The sequence below is a fragment of the Schistocerca americana genome, chromosome 6 (genome assembly GCF_021461395.2).
Source record: "Schistocerca americana isolate TAMUIC-IGC-003095 chromosome 6, iqSchAmer2.1, whole genome shotgun sequence".
Classification (NCBI taxonomy): Eukaryota; Metazoa; Arthropoda; class Insecta; order Orthoptera; family Acrididae; genus Schistocerca; species Schistocerca americana.
The window spans coordinates 432,365,185-432,380,246 of NC_060124.1; positions in this window are offsets into that span (position 1 = coordinate 432,365,185).

The following is a 15,062-nucleotide window of genomic DNA, read 5'->3' on the forward strand; positions in this document are numbered from 1 at the left end:
ATTACTATGTTATTAGAATTCAAAGAAAAATTTACAAACACAAATGCTCATTATTCAAGATGGACACAGGAATTGTGAAGAAATGTTAAAATTTAATTATAATACTAATTCATTGAATTTATACCAAATTGGAAAGAAAATTTGAGGATAGTGTACTGTCATAATTATTTCAATATTTAGGATGGCTACACAAAAAAACAACAGATTAATGGCATAATTAAATTCCATGAGGTTGAGATATTATAAAAAGGAAATCATTCTTCAATAAAACGATTTTTTCATTATTTGAACAAAAAGTGTATTAATATTTTATGTTTTATTAAGTTTGGAATTCCAGAGAGCTTGATGCCATACACTGAACAGTAACTTTTACAATATTTAAAAAATTCTTTTAGAAAATAATATTGTCCTTACTAATCCAACTATTATACAGATTATCAAAATGTAACCGTTTAACATATTTTTTAACTCCTTTCTTTCTCAACACTTTCTCCACGAGATATACTTATGGATATATTGTTCCTTGCAGTTCTTGCTCATAAAGATGTCATTAACTTCTCCTTTAATTTAGAAAAATTCTGTTGACAAATTGGGCATGTAGTCTCTTTCGAAAATTCGTTTAAGTTTACTGATTCTCATTTTATGTCCTATTTTAAAATTTAGGTTATAATTGGGTACAGTGACAGTTGGTTTACAACTTTTATCATTAACTTCCACTGTCTTCATGTTCTTGTTGAATGTCTGGTGTTGTAAAATCAACTACTTTTGAAATGGTATATATTCATTTATACTATCAGTCAAATTTTTTCCACATTTTTTGAGTGTTCTGTTTAATCTTCCTGCAATAGACGCTTTTATTTGTGAAAAAACGGAGTACTGCTTGATGGTTATATTTTTTAATAGGTTGATGAAAATCTTTAGTATAAAATTCTTTTCTATTATCTTTGTAAATCTTTTGGAGTTCTCTCTCTAAATATTTTTTTCAAAAGCATCATCTACATTTTTATTAGTTTTGCCTTTAACTGGAACACCCAAAGTATATTTTGAGAAAACATCTATTACAGTTAATAAATAATTATGACTTACTTATTTCTGAAATTCATTTTAATTTTGCAGAATTCATTTCTACTAAATCTGCTTGTCATAAATCATCTATACTGAAAGCAGGCGCTGCTCGCAATTAAAGGCGTTGAGGTGGAGCCACCCCAAAATATATGTTAAAATAAACAGAGTTACATCATCAGCATGTGTTACAGAGTTACATCATCAGGATGCATTTTGAATATTTTCCATGTAGATTTAAATAATGCCAGTCAACGTTTTGAAACTGTTGAATTGTAATATCAAGCGATGTTTTTCGAACAGTACTAGCTAGTCTTAAGGCTGTGACTTGAAAACCGCTTAGCTCTATAATGCAGAATTTTGTGGGCATTGCCTCTATTGAGTATAGCTCATGTGGCCAGCCTGTAGGCTCTGGTCGATGAGCGTAAGTGTGTTTTACCAAACTCCGCACGGTTTTCACGATCAGCTGCTTATACCGAAGGAGAATGAATAGAGTTGCTGAAACTTCGCTATTGAATCCCTGTGTCTACATATCTCTATTATGCTTTTATGCATCATTAATCGACGTTCGCTATTATTGTTTTGAAAGCGTTTTAGATACTTGTTTTTGTTCTTTCATTGGCTGTTCTAGCCTCTGTTATAATAAGTTTGAAAATCTCCCACGAGAGTGCACTAGTACACGGTAACGTAAGTATCACCAATCCGCATGAGTTTCGCGAACAATTAGTAGAACAAAGTGCGGGAAATATGTTGCTTTTACTTTAGTTTCCTTGCTTGCTGATGGTATTCGCCATTAATGTGCGTTATTTTTGTGATTGTGCCTGAGTGCAGTGAGCTAAACTGTGTTTCGAGTAACTAAAACGTATCACCAGTTAAAAAAAACAAAACAGTACAGTATGAATCTGGTGTGCATTTTATTAGGCAAAAATTTGGAACATTCCGATATGATAAAATTAAAGAACTTGGGGCGCCCAGACCAGACATAAAAATCAATCAAGAACAAAAACAATGTAAATCCGGGCAAGGGTATACATGAAATTTTAACAGAACGATGTATACCACGGCAAAGAGGCTGTGTGGTTGTGAAGTGAAACTATATTTTTCTGTTTCACCTGTCTTGTGACAAACACTAGTGATAATACCTGGACAGAGAATGGTATCATAGATTTAAAAAAAATTTCAGGGAGAGGTGAAAAAACAAAATTCTAGTGAAAAGCATTCGAATGGGTTTATTGTATTTCAATGCTAGGGAAATGGACATTATGTGTGAACTAGACAGTGCCTACCGTCTTAACACAACGATGTACAATGAAAATGTCTAAAAAACCGTATATCTTAAGCAAACTGATAGATCGCATTAAATTTTTCGGAATATTCGGGGCCATGACGAAAAAGAAAATTCCAAGAACCCAGGAATTTTTTGGGGCTTGTTGATCTAATGGTGGAACTTGACGGCGTCTTGAAGTAGCACGTCGAAAAATCGGTAAACTAGGTTTTCTTAGGCCCCTCTCCAAAACAATTCAGAATGAACTGTTGGAACCAATTTACGAGGTATGCCTAAATCTGATCAGGACTGAACTGTCAAAGACAAATTTCCTTGCCATCAAAGTTGGCGAAAGCAGTCATTGTGCAGATTTGTCACAACTGATTGTAACAATATGCTGTGGGATGCTGGTCAAAATTAACCAAAGATTTATTTCCTTTGTAGAACCAAAAAGTCACACTACAGAAGATGGAACTGCAGTTGTTCTCAGCGAGCTAGAGAAAATGAACATAAATCAAACATCTGAGAAACTGATAGCTCAATGTTACGACAGTTCCCATGTTATGAGTGGTGTATAAAAATGCCCACTTCATTCACAGTCATGCACATCAGTTAAATTTAATTTTTGAGCATAGTGTAACAGGCAGTAAGCAAGTTCGGATCTTCTTCAGCAGCTGGGAAGGAATTTGTAAGCTTTCTTTCCCTGTCTCCTAAACACACAGCCGTTCTTGACGAAATAGAGAAGAAACGTATTCCTACTTGTCCTCAGACCATCAGGTGGAATTTCAAATCACAGAACATAATAACTATACACAGATACCAGAAGTAAATTGTTGAGCTCATGGAAAAAATCATTGATGATGATAGCAATGATCACAAGACAATAAACAAACGTATGTGACTCATGAGTTTACTGCAAGAAGAAGATTTCCACTTCTGGCTACATTTTTTTAGTAAAGCCTCATTGTGACATTCTCTTCAACCAACTCCAGCAAAAGGATATTGATGCAGTGAAAATTGTTGAATACGTTTCTCAGAATGAGGACAGACTTTGTGCACTTGCGATGTGTTCTCTCGAAAAAGAACTATTGAATCAGCCATATTTCAATGAAATGGTGTCCGCCCCCGGTAGCTGAGTGGACAGCGAGACAGAATGTCAATCTTAAGGGCCTGGGTTCGATTCCCGGCTGGGTCGGAGATTTTCTCCGCTCAGGGACTGGGTGTTGTGTTGTCCCAATCATCATCATTTGATCCCCATCGACGCGCAAGCCACCAAAGTGGCATCAAATCGAAAGACTTGCACCCAGAGAACGGTCTATCTGACAGGAGGCCCTAGTCACACTATATTTTTTTAATGAAATGGTCATAGATCATTTTTAGGCACACAAGGGGTGACGAGCGGATTACATCTACAAACAAAAAATTAAGGTAATCAGCAAATGTATCAACAGATGATAAGAAGCAATTCGTTTGTGGTAATTATCAGTTTAAGTTACAAAATTAGGTGCATAAAGAATGGTAATAACATATTTAGCCAATTAAATTTTCCAACATGCAGTGGTCTGAGCACGTTAAGCATCCAAAGTTTAGTAATAAAAACAGAAGAAACATTAAGTGTGCGGCAAAGTTAACACATACCACACTAAAGATTTCTCCAAAACGCATCTTTTAATACGATTTGTTGTGTAATTGTTGGGAAATACATGAGGGGATATATAAGTTATCTATTTATTTTATCTTGGAGTTAGCTTTCAATGTTATTTAGTAGTTGATTATGAAACAGGAAGGAGTTACAGTATGTAAACATTTGGCTAGAATGTGATATTTTCCCATAACCCCCCCCCCCCCCCCCCCCACACACACACCACTGAAATCTTGCTTGTGATGGCATGCCATCCTATAGCACACTCTGAGCCTGAGGCCTAGGTTAGTTTCGATTGATTAATGTCACAGCCTTCCCCAGTATGGAAACCATGAGCCATATCTGACTGAAAGAAGCAACATTTCTTGTTTTAAAAATATTTCTCATTGGTTTGTGTAACTTATTAATAATTTCTTCACAAATATTCAGACGATCACCAACAAAATGTTACAAAAAATTTACTCTTTTTAGTTTTACATGCTGTGCAAAGATCTTTAATTCTCTACCTTGAATTTTTAATGGTGACTCTTAGAGGGTGATGAGTCTCGGTAAACATTCTACACTTCAAGCACCAGATCTGGTTATCCATTTACATAGATTAAAAATTTATTAGATTTTAAATTATGTAACCAGATAAAGTTAATTTTACTTGTACTATTTCAACTTTCTCATTATGATAATTTTTATTTCCATCTAATTCTGATCCACGAATTACTACTAATCTATCGATTAAATCTCTTATATCATTCCTCCAAAGGTAATCAATTACTTTTTCTGTGCATTTTTATTAAGCCTTCGCCTCTTTTTAATCTGCACTTCATACTGAATGATCTAGATTTCTTTTTTTGATTGCTGGGAAAAATCATCCACAATTCCTCTTATTAAAAATTTATATTTATTACCTTTACTTTATTTTATTTAATTTGCATTACTATCAGAATAAACGCTCCTGAATGGTACAATATATCTGCCAAATTTAAGAAATCAGAATGACTAAATCTTGTATTCATGACATCTATAGTAAACTGTTTCCTACTTAAGAGATTCATTAATCTGATACCATTATTGGCATCCAAACCTAGGAAAACAAAAAAAAATTTACCTTGTAACTGAAGGCTGAATTTCTCATTGCCTGAAAAATTCACCGTTGCTGAAGCTCTACATTATGTTAAATATTTGTGATTGTTAAAATGAGATACATGAGAGTGAAGAAAACTAAAAAAAGCGATAATGAATTTCATGACGTAGAATTTTTAGTGTAAAATTTTTATCAATATATTTTTAATGTTCTTCCTCTTATTTACTATAGCCTGCCGCCTGTTATTTCTGCTTTTGAAAAATATCCAACAGTTCCTTGGTTTCAGAAAAAAAGAATGAGTACGACCAATTTTTACGCCTCTATTGCACTCAAGTGACCCACTTGCTACTCATTTGCCTGTCATCCGCCTCGTGGGTGGGGCTGTAATCTGGGCATCAGACATCTTGTGAATGATCTTTTCTTAGAGGATCGAATTGGGCCCATTTTCATTGTTTCATGGTGCTGATTAGTAACCTGGTCGATGGTGGGGGTTGTGCCTACCTCTGATCTTGTACTGTGTAGCTGTTAACATGTCTAAGAAAAGACCTTCTGGAAGCCTTTCCTTTTTTGACATAGACTGCTACTTATTATGTTCTCCAGAAAACTGTAATAATAACTACCCTGCATTCAGCACTTGAGATAGTTATTTGCCCTTGATAACTCCTGTCTTGTCTTATCCCCTACCGTTACTGCTAGGCGTGTTCCTAGGTTTCAAAATTATGGGTAGTGTCGTTATGTTTTTAAAGAATCATGTAAGTGAGTTATTAACATTCTGGTTAGTTTTAGCTGTATGATCCTTAGGTTTGCTGGAATGCATGTCTTTAGTCCGCAATGTAGTTGCAGTAGTGATCTACAGGAGGGCGGTATATTCCGCTGTGTGAATGTTTATTTTCACCACTCTACACTTACTGGAAAGGCAGTTCTGGATTCCAATCCACACTCTCATATCTGACTGATATATCGCCCTTTCATCCGTCTTCCACAAGTGTGCTGGGAGAGTTAATGGCGACACAGCGGCGTCCCAGCACATGCTGTCAGTTACAATGCAGTTAGCGTTCTCCAGGCCTACAGTTAGAAAGGAAAGACACTGTAAGGCCTGCTCTCTAGAAGTATTCCCCGATGTCCAGCACAGTAAACAAAGAACGCATTCACACACTGCATTCTACATTTTACTGTCGATTAAGTGTGGATATCGTGGTAGCCGCATCGTTACTTGACTAATGCAGCTGGCTGATGGCCAGTCCTTTTACTGCAGAGTTTTGCGGCCTTTTTCAGCAAACTAAGTAAAACAGAACTGTCACTCAACCTAGTACTCATATTTTGTAGTTTGGCTCGCAGTGTGATTTGAGGAAAGGAGCAACAATAGTAAATTCAGTTCCTTTTTTTGTATGTGAGTCTATTACAGTGCTGTATAAGAAATTGAGGGCGGTAGGTATTGTTTTGATTTAACAAAATTATTTGCCTCTATGGACTATGTTGTTAAAATATGGTTCAAATTGCTCTAAGTACTATGGGACTTAACATCTGAGGTCATCAGTCTCCTACACTAAGAACTACTTAAACCTAACTAACCTAAGGACATCACACACATCCATGCCTGAGGCAGGATTCGAACCTGCGACCATAGCAGCAGCACGGTTCTTGGCTGAAGCGCCTAGAACCGCTCGGTCACCGCGGCTGGCGACTATGTGGATTTCTGAATATATAACCCAGTCAACGAGGACCAAAAGACATCGACAGAGGGAAAAACAATTCAAATTTTTGTACACCTGTAGCGGAGAGTGTCGTGAAGAACATAATAAAAATCGAGAAAGATGGGATGTGAGCGTGGAGGTGGGGGTGGGGTAACTCATTTAGATTTTCCTTGAATATCTCGTAACATACGGCATTTAGCGTTAATGCTTGCCAGTAATTAGAAATAAATTAAGAAAATATATTAAACTTCTGTTACGGGGCTGGACAATGCCGAATGTCTGAGAAGTGTTCCAAGTTACAACACTCTCCCCTACTACTGATGAAAAATTCTTGGATTTCAAGCCAGGTAATGGCTTCAACATACGATGGTATATCAGCTCTGCCACTGGGCTAGAAACGCTGCTTTCATCGTTGAATATTGTTGTGTTCAGTACTAGAGCAATTTCCACTTACACTGACAATGAAATGCGAATTTCTTATTTTCACTGTAGTGTCTTTTTACAGCATTCCGGCTGAGAGACTTGGCACTACTTGGGTATTCATTTTGCCAATTTCCTATTAGAAATGGAAACAATAAATGAACTAATGAGCTGTGTTTGTAGCGTAATATCGAAAAAACGTCATTTCCATGTATTTGTAAAAACACCTAGTGTTTGCGACACTATTTTGTAAACGTCCCCATGCTAACGTTTTTACATTGCTCTACAGACGGCTATTGTTTTCGCCCGCAGCTGTTTGCGATTCGCAATTGAAAGCTGTCAAAACTGCTGCCAGATATCAGGGATTTCCTTAAGTTGACTTGACTGTAGAAGTGTCTTTGCAGTAAAGAATAAATCTATTAAAACTTCGAGTATGACACGGCATTTTTTCATACACGTATGATAATGACATCATATGTCTTGAACTATGTGTCGTACAACGACTTATTTGTGCAGTTGGATTCAGCGGCATATATGGACACTGCGAAATGTATTACGAACAGAGTAAGTAGCAAAGAAGTAATACCTGTAAATTCAAACATCATCCATGATGCAACAGCTTTTCAAGAATCTCAGTATTAGTGACGTCATATCTTCTCATCTATATGTCATGCAATAACATCATGGATTCGGCGGCATATTTGTGAATACTGACTGCAAAATGTGTTGCGGAAAGAGTGAGTAACAAAGAAGTAATAAATTTAAACGTCACACACAGCCCTGTAGTTTTTCACAGATTTCAGTATTTAAGACGTCATATCTATTACACTATGTGTGGTAGCATGATATTATTTTGTAGGTGCATTCAGCGGCAAATGTGTCTACTATCATCAAAATTTATTGCGAACAAAATTAGCAGCACGTATGTAATATATTTAAACGTCTTGGATGATGCGGTAGTTTTTCACGCGTTTCGTAGTTCATGACTTCATATCTCCTGAATTATGACTGGTAGGTGGTTTTTTCACTACAGCGATTGTTTCAGGAATATGTGTAACAATTGCTTGAAATCGATCCATTGGTTTACGAAGGGATACGGAACATACACAAGTACATAGATACATACAGGGTGTTTCAAAAATGACCGGTATATTTGAAATGGCAATAAAAACTAAACGAGCAGCGATAGAAATACACCGTTTGTTGCAATATGCTTGGGACAACAGTACATTTTCAGGCAGACAAACTTTCGAAATTACAGTAGTTACAATTTTCAACAACAGATGGCGCTGCGGTCTGGGAAACTCTATAGTACGATATTTTCCACATATCCACCATGCGTAGCAATAATATGGCATAGTCTCTGAATGAAATTACTCGAAACCTTTGACAACGTGTCTGGCGGAATGGCTTCACATGCAGATGAGATGTACTGTTTCAGCTGTTCAATTTTTTCTGGATTCTGGCGGTACACCTGGTCTTTCAAGTGTCCCCACAGAAAGAAGTCACAGGGGTTCATGTCTGGCGAATAGAGAGGCCAACCCACGCCGCCTCCTGTATGTTTTGGATAGCCCAAAGCAACCACACGATCATCGAAATATTCATTCAGGAAATTAAAGACGTCGGCCGTGCGATGTGGCCGGGCACCATCTTGCATAAACCACGAGGTGTTCGCAGTGTCATCTAAGGCAGTTTGTACCGCCACAAATTCATGAAGAATGTCCAGATAGCGTGATGCGGTAATCGTTTCGGATCTGAAAAATGGGCCAATGATTCCTTTGGAAGAAATGGCGGCCCAGACCAATACTTTTCGAGGATGCAGGGACGATGGGACTACAACATGGGGCTTTTCGGTTCCCAATATGCGCCAGTTCTGTTTATTGACGAAGCCGTCCAGGTAAAAATAAGCTTCGTCAGTAAACCAAATGCTGCCCACATGCATATCGCCGTCATCAATCCTGTGCACTATATCGTTAGCGAATGTCTCTCGTGCAGCAATGGTAGCGGCGCTGAGGGGTTGCCGCGTTTGAATTTTGTATGGATAGAGGTGTAACCTCTGGCGCATGAGACGATACGTGGACGTTGGCGTCATTTGGACCGCAGCTGCAACACGGCGAACGGAAACCCGAGGCCGCTGTTGGATCACCTGCTGCACTAGCTGCGCGTTGCCCTCTGTAGTTGCCGTACGCGGTCGCCCTACCTTTCCAGCACATTCATCCGTCACGTTCCCAGTCTGTTGAAATTTTTCAAACGGGTCCTTTATTGTATCGCTTTTCGGTCCTTTGGTTACATTAAACCTCCGTTGAAAACTTCGTCTTGTTGCAAGAACACTGTGTTCTAGGCGGTGGAATTCCAACACCAGAAAAATCCTCTGTTCTAAGGAATAAACCATGTTGTCTACAGCACACTTGCACGTTGTGAACAGCACACGCTTACAGCAGAAAGACGACGTACAGAATGGCGCACCCACAGACTGCGTTGTCTTCTATATCTTTCACATCATTTGCAGCGCCATCTGTTGTTGCAAATTGTAACTACTGTAATTTCGAAAGTTTGTCCGCCTGAAAATGTACTGTTGTCCCAAGCATATTGCAACAAACGGTGTATTTCTATCGCTGCTCGTTTAGTTTTTATTGCCGTTTCAAATATACCGGTCATTTTTGGAACACCCTGTATATACATGCATACTCATCCAAAAGTAACTGCCATTTTTGTCAGTATGCAGTAGTTAGAAAAATGATTTGCACTTAGATAATACTCCATTCACCTTTTTAAGAAATATTTCCAGTATTTTTCAGATTTTTCTTCAGTACGCTCCTACCAAAACTGAAAGCTGTGGTTATGAAACTGAACACTCTCAAGTTTAATTTGAAAGGCTGCTTTAGCACCAACTAGTTTTACTCTGTGCAGAAGTTACTTGGAATAATCTAGAGCCTGTTGCTCTATTGCATTCCTTATTTGTTTACTAATACTGTATAGCAAATTTGTTTTCGTGTATCTAATGTGTTAAATTTTGAAACGTCCCCTTTGAACAATTATACAAGACTGTGCTTAACCTGACACACAATATTTTTAGCGCAACGCAATCTGACTTTCAAAAATCCCTACAAAAGAATGGCCCTGACTAACATTAAACTATACCTTCCAGAAATCACTTACCTCACAAAAATCTTCATTACTCGAACTACTGCAATACAGCGAGCGCCACTACTGCCAGCTAAATAAAAGATTCAAACTACGGAAGGCACCAACTACTGATAGGCATAGTTAGCAAATGAAAGATATTAATAGAGAACGAACTATGTATTTACCTTGATGTCATCATATATAAATATAGCAGTTCATGACAAATTACAAACCTCCGCCATCTCTCTCCCCACATCCACCACTGCTGGCGGCTCACCTCCAACTGCGCAACGCTACGCGCTGTTCACATCCAGCTGCCGCTGCCCAACATTATAATGGCAGACAACAATGCAAACTAGACACAGACTGCACACAGCACAGCCAGTGATTTTCATACAGAGGTGGCGTTACCAATAAAAAAACCTAAACAGCCTACTTACATAGCCCCCATGCTCCCCACAAAAAATTTTACAAATTGGTTTGGACAGTGGCCAATACAGATTTGAAAAAATTTTTCATAATTACAATAACAAAGAAATCAAATGCACACACTTATTGATACAATGTTGGTCAAAAGCTAAAATTTTGTCACAGTCCATAAAGACAGTCCTGATCATTCATCATAATAGTAATTACAGTTTGTTTCGCAAAGTCTCATTAGTAAAAGAAATTGCACACAGAAGTAGTGGATTTCCATGCAGTCTTGAAGAAGTAGTGTTGTCCTTCCAACGGAAAGACAGCGCAGACTCTCGACATGCACACAGGTAATGGGCTACAACAGAGCAAACCCACAGCAGAGTCATTCGACGTTTTGAAGAATATTGGTAGGTAGGTCATCACAGAGCAGACCCACTGTAGTCCTGGTAGAGATTACGGTATTGGTGGGCCACCAGAGGTGCAGACCTACTGTAGTCCCTGTAGAGACGGCCAGCAGCCATCTGTTGCAAATGTGCAGGTGCACAATCACCATCGAAGAGTCTTGCAGAGAATATAGCAAGTCCATAAACCACAACTTGTGCACTCACAAAGTTTCTGGAATTGTCCTTAGAACCAGCAATGCTGTTATCCAGTCCCTTGCTGAATCATTAACACACGTGCAAACACTATCAGTTCCTACTTCTCACATATTGTCCATGTACTATGACCATTATTCAGATTGTGAAGGGAGACGAAAATTTAATAGTCATGGGTGACTGGAATTCGAGTGTAGGAAAAGGGAGAGAAGGAAACATAGTAGGTGAATATGGATTGGGGGACAGAAATGAAAGAGGAAGCCGCCTGGTAGAATTTTGCACAGAGCACAACATAATCATAACTAACACTTGGTTTAAGAATCATGAAAGAAGGTTGTATACATGGAAGAACCCTGGAGATACTAAAAGGTATCAGATAGATTATATAATGGTAAGACAGAGATTTAGGAACCAGGTTTTAAATTGTAAGACATTTCCAGGGGCAGATGTGGACTCTGACCACAATCTATTGGTTATGACCTGTAGACTAAAACTGAAGAAACTGCAAAAAGGTGGGAATTTAAGGAGATGGGACCTGGATAAACTAAAAGAACCAGAGGTTGTACAGAGATTCAGGGAGAGCATAAGGGAGCAATTGACAGGAATGGGGGAAATAAATACAGTAGAAGAAGAATGGGTAGCTTTGAGGGATGAAGTAGTGAAGGCAGCAGAGGATCAAGTAGGTAAAAAGACGAGGGCTAGTAGAAATCCTTGGGTAACAGAAGAAATATTGAATTTAATTGATGAAAGGAGAAAATATAAAAATGCAGTAAGTGAAACAGGCAAAAAGGAATACAAACGTCTCAAAAATGATATCGACAGGAAGTGCAAAATGGCTAAGCAGGGATGGCTAGAGGACAAATGTAAGGATGTAGAGGCTTATCTCACTAGGGGTAAGATAGATACCGCCTACAGGAAAATTAAAGAGACCTTTGGAGATAAGAGAACGACTTGTATGAATATCAAGAGCTCAGATGGAAACCCAGTTCTAAGCAAAGAAGGGAAAGCAGAAAGGTGGAAGGAGTATATAGAGGGTCTATACAAGGGCGATGTACTTGAGGACAATATTATGGAAATGGAAGAGGATGTAGATGAAGATGAAATGGGAGATACGATACTGCGTGAAGAGTTTGACAGAGCACTGAAAGACCTGAGTCGAAACAAGGCCCCCGGAGTAGACAATATTCCATTGGAACTACTGACGGCCGTGGGAGAGCCAGTCCTGACAAAACTCTACCATCTGGTGAGCAAGATGTATGAAACAGGCGAAATACCCTCAGACTTCAAGAAGAATATAATAATTCCAATCCCAAAGAAAGCAGGTGTTGACAGATGTGAAAATTACCGAACTATCAGCTTAATAAGTCACAGCTGCAAAATACTAACACGAATTCTTTACAGACGAATGGAAAAACTAGTAGAAGCCAACCTCGGGGAAGATCAGTTTGGATTCCGTAGAAACACTGGAACACGTGAGGCAATACTGACCTTACGACTTATCTTAGAAGAAAGATTAAGGAAAGGCAAACCTACGTTTCTAGCATTTGTTGACTTAGAGAAAGCTTTTGACAATGTTGACTGGAATACTCTCTTTCAAATTCTAAAGGTGGCAGGGGTAAAATACAGGGAGCGAAAGGCTATTTCCAATTTGTACAGAAACCAGATGGCAGTTGTAAGAGTCGAGGGACATGAAAGGGAAGCAGTGGTTGGGAAGGGAGTAAGACAGGGTTGTAGCCTGTCCCCGATGTTGTTCAATCTGTATATTGAGCAAGCAGTAAAGGAAACAAAAGAAAAATTCGGAGTAGGTATTAAAATTCATGGAGAAGAAATAAAAACTTTGAGGTTCGCGGATGACATTGTAATTCTGTCAGAGACAGCAAAGGACTTGGAAGAGCAGTTGAATGGAATGGACAGTGTCTTGAAAGGAGGATATAAGATGAACATCAACAAAAGCAAAACAAGGTTAATGGAATGTAGTCTAATTAAGTCGGGTGATGCTGAGGGAATTAGATTAGGAAATGAGGCACTTAAGGTAGTAAAGGAGTTTTGCTATTTGGGGAGCAAAATAACTGATGATGGTCGAAGTAGAGAGGATATAAAATGTAGGCTGGCAATGGCAAGGAAAGCGTTTCTGAAGAAGAGAAATTTGTTAACATCCAGTATTGATTTAAGTGTCAGGAAGTCATTTCTGAAAGTATTCGTATGGAGTGTAGCCATGTATGGAAGTGAAACATGGACGATAAATAGTTTGGACAAGAAGAGAATAGAAGCTTTCGAAATGTGGTGCTACAGAAGAATGCTGAAGATTAGATGGGTAGATCACATAACTAATGAGGAAGTATTGAATAGGATTGGGGAGAAGAGAAGTTTGTGGCACAACTTGACCAGAAGAAGGGATCGGTTGGTAGGACATGTTCTGAGGCATCAAGGGATCACCAATTTAGTATTGGTGGGCAGCGTGGAGGGTAAAAATCGTAGGGGGAGACCAAGAGATGAATACACTAAGCAGATTCAGAAGGATGTAGGTTGCAGTAGGTACTGGGAGATGAAAAAGCTTGCACAGGATAGAGTAGCGTGGAGAGCTGCATCAAACCAGTCTCAGGACTGAAGACCACAACAACAACAACTATGACCAACGGAAATGTGTGCAGTGAAATGAATGCTTACAAGTTACTTAGTTTGATAAACTGGTGTCAATTACAATTTTATAACATGAGAATACAATAACAAAGGTACAGAATACATCATTAAAGAACATAACAATAGAGATAACATTTGTAGTAAAACAGGTTTTACAAAAGAATAGAAATAGACATGTACATCAATGTTACAGGAATTATGAGATAAGTAGATACATAAAATATCAGAATAACTTTTGGAACATCAACTTTACACATGAGCATTAAACAGAACAGAATTAATAATGTCTAACATCTTTACAAAGTAAATAACATATTATTAATGCCAATTATAGTCGAGGATAATAGTATTCCTCATCATAGTGAATGTAACTTAGTATTAGAAGAGAAAAAAAGTTCTATGAAACAGTACACAGAGACAGGAAGAAAACAAATACACAAGGGTACACAAACACATAGGGGGATAACACAATGGAAAGGACAGGGTTCGTTTTCAGTGTATCTTTTGGTACTGCAGTATTTTGCGAACAAAACCTTTTTTGTTCTTGGAGATCTCCCTTCGTTCATCATTATTCCCAAAAAGTCCTATCTGTACCTCTTTTCTGTATTCTAACCATATTTCTTTCAAAAGAAATATGGCTCATTGTACAATACTCATTTAGGCCCAAATCGTTTTCATATAACTTTCAAAGCATTCTTTCCCTATTCTCCATAGTTAGGTTCTTATATAGTCTACCCCCTCTTAAGCTAACTTAAATCTACTGAGCTCAGATATTAAACTAAGGGACGAGGCAATGCAGCAGTACAAAACAATTAACACAAACAGCAATGACAAAAAAATGGAAATTTGCAAAGCAAGCTACAGTAAATCTAAATTACCAAGCAATGCAACATTACAACTAATATGAGCCAATGTGCAGCAACAAGAAAAATTAATGAGTAGTAAAACTGTCTTAGCAGAGTAACACGAAGTCAAATTCAGTAACACTATGCCTGGCAAACAGCAATAACTTATACCTAAACATGACATAGCTCAAGCAGAAAAAATATTACAGTAAAAACAACAATGCAGGTAAGGGAAATGTATATTCACATATTAATGTCTATGTAATTAAAGTGGTGCC